We start from the raw sequence: 2,298 nt of genomic DNA, 5'->3' as shown, positions 1-2,298 counted from the left end.
GGGGGAAGGCTCCTCTCCTCCCCGGCCGTGCTCTCAGGCTGCCCTCCCGCCCCAGGGCACGTGCGCTGCATCGCTTCGCCTCCGCCACTGCAGCAAATGGGCGTAAGTAGGTCTGAGCGAGCCCGACAAAATGCAAGGGACCTGAATTACATTACCTTGCACACCAGCTCTGGATCTGACCTTGGGGATTAATTAGATAAACAACCATCTTGTACAGTACCTTATATAAATGTACAAGCAAGGCACCATTAAGGATTACGTTGTCACTAACCTAAGCTCTTAGTGATTTAATTAGATAATTAGAGGGTGCTTGGGAATGCTCTCGGAGTAACCAGAGATATTAACACCATTTGTATTTATATTTAATGGCATGGCAGAAGGGATTTTAATTATCCTGAGTCTTACTTGTCTTTAAACTTCTGAAGAGCAAATTCTCTTCAGACTTCAGCAGAGTCTCGCAGGTGCTGTCGCAAGCACCGTGTTGGGCAGGTCCAAGGGCCAAAACCCTTGGCCGTTGCCAACCAACGTATTGCTCCTTGGCTGGGGCTTTGTTCACGGGGATGGCCCGGAGCGTGCCGGTCCCATGGGTCCTGCCGGAGGCGCCGGAGCCAGCCCTGGGCTTGCTGGCATCTGAGCAGCGGTAAGTAAGGAAGGCCGGCCCCCGGGGTAAGGGCTCTGCAGACAGAAAGCTCTGTGCAGTGGTGCTTAGGATGGCAAAATCAATGGCACGCTCGATAGCTGTATGTGGAAGAGCGATCGGCACGCTGTAAAGGAGCAGGATGCGTATCGGCGCGGGAGGCGAGGTGCTCGCTTGAGCCGCCGCCGGGTAAAACAAACCCCGTCCTCACGCGGGTCCTCTGCAGCATCCGAATCGCCGGCACGGCAGCTTAGTAATATCAAATAAAATCTGGCGACTAGGGAGAGCCTTCAGCTCGCATCAGCTGCAACCTAATTTAGGATATGAACTGGAATCCCTGCAGGAGGAAAGTCTTTGTCTCGGCACCGGGTAGCTCCCAGCCCCTCCTTCACCAATACCAGCCAAGTGCCCTTTCTTCCTGCTCTCCTAGAGATGCCATTCTTGCAATCTCTCTGCCAATAATTGTATTTTCACTGTATTACAGCCCCAGTAATACAATTAAGCCTAAATAATATAGATGAAGGGGAGAGTGATTTGATTTGCTAACTAATGTTTGAGTCAAGTAGATTCCCCCCCCCCGCCCCATTTTCATGAATCTACAGTTGACCAAGCCCACAGCCATTCCTCCACTCCCCGTCCCTCAGTGAAATGTGGCTGCAGAGGAATGATTCCTGAGGGATGGATCCCGACTTCTGAAAAACGAGAGGATGTTTGCTTTGATTTTATGCGTGGAAGGGGTGGGATCCCCTTGGGAGCTCTGTAAGAGGCAGCGAACGGGATGTCCTCGGATAATCAAAGACAATGAGGAAAAAGTGGGGTCAATGATCCGTTCAGTGAAAGCATAAGGCAAATGATAGATTGAGCAGCTCCAGAAAGCGGTTAATTTGACAACAGTCTGCTGCAGGGAGCCATCTGGCCAGAGGAGAGAGCCGAGCCCCCGTCCGTACCATGGGCACCTCTGGGATGGGAGCTGAACTCCCGGAGGATTCGGGCACAGCTCGGCCTCCGCCCGGGGCCCCGCTCCGCAGGTACGGATGCAGCCGGGGCATCGGGGCTGAATGGGAGGCGTCGCTGGCTGATAAATGTGTGAGAAACCCCTCCTTTAGAGCCTAAAGAGCAGAGGGTCATGTGTGACCTGGTTTTCCAGGAGCTGATTAACTGGATAGGGGCTTGGTGAGTTGATATAGAGGGATATTGCACATAGTTATTCGGGGTCGGGACTTTGGTGTGTTGTGTTACTCTTTTCCATTTGCAAAGGGCAAAAATATGAGAGGGGAGCTTGAAAAACCTGTGTAAATAAGAAATAAGAAAGGAAAAATAAAACTGCAGGGAACAGCTTCCTCTCCTGTGCTTTGCTCTGCCTTTTTTAGGCATATCTGCTGCTCACCCTTGCAACCTCCAAGCTCCCCCTAAGCCCCAGTGTCCCAGCAAGCCAGGAACCGGTTCATGCTCAGGCTACCACCCGGGGACGATCCAATTTCCATGGCACGGAGGATCCCTTTATAAAAGCAATCTGCAGCAGTGGCCCGGCTACGCCAGCTTACAGCAGTGCTCTGGAGAGGGCTACGGGGAAATATTTTGCAAATCCTTTTTATTCCTTGTTTACTAAAAGATGCTAAGGTTTGGGTCTGAAGAAAAAAAAAAAAAAACCTCGACAGTTT

This window comes from Egretta garzetta, unplaced genomic scaffold, assembly GCF_000687185.1.
Source record: "Egretta garzetta isolate BGI_Z169 unplaced genomic scaffold, ASM68718v1 scaffold318, whole genome shotgun sequence".
Lineage (NCBI taxonomy): Eukaryota > Metazoa > Chordata > Aves > Pelecaniformes > Ardeidae > Egretta > Egretta garzetta.
This window is presented reverse-complemented; position numbering follows the sequence as displayed.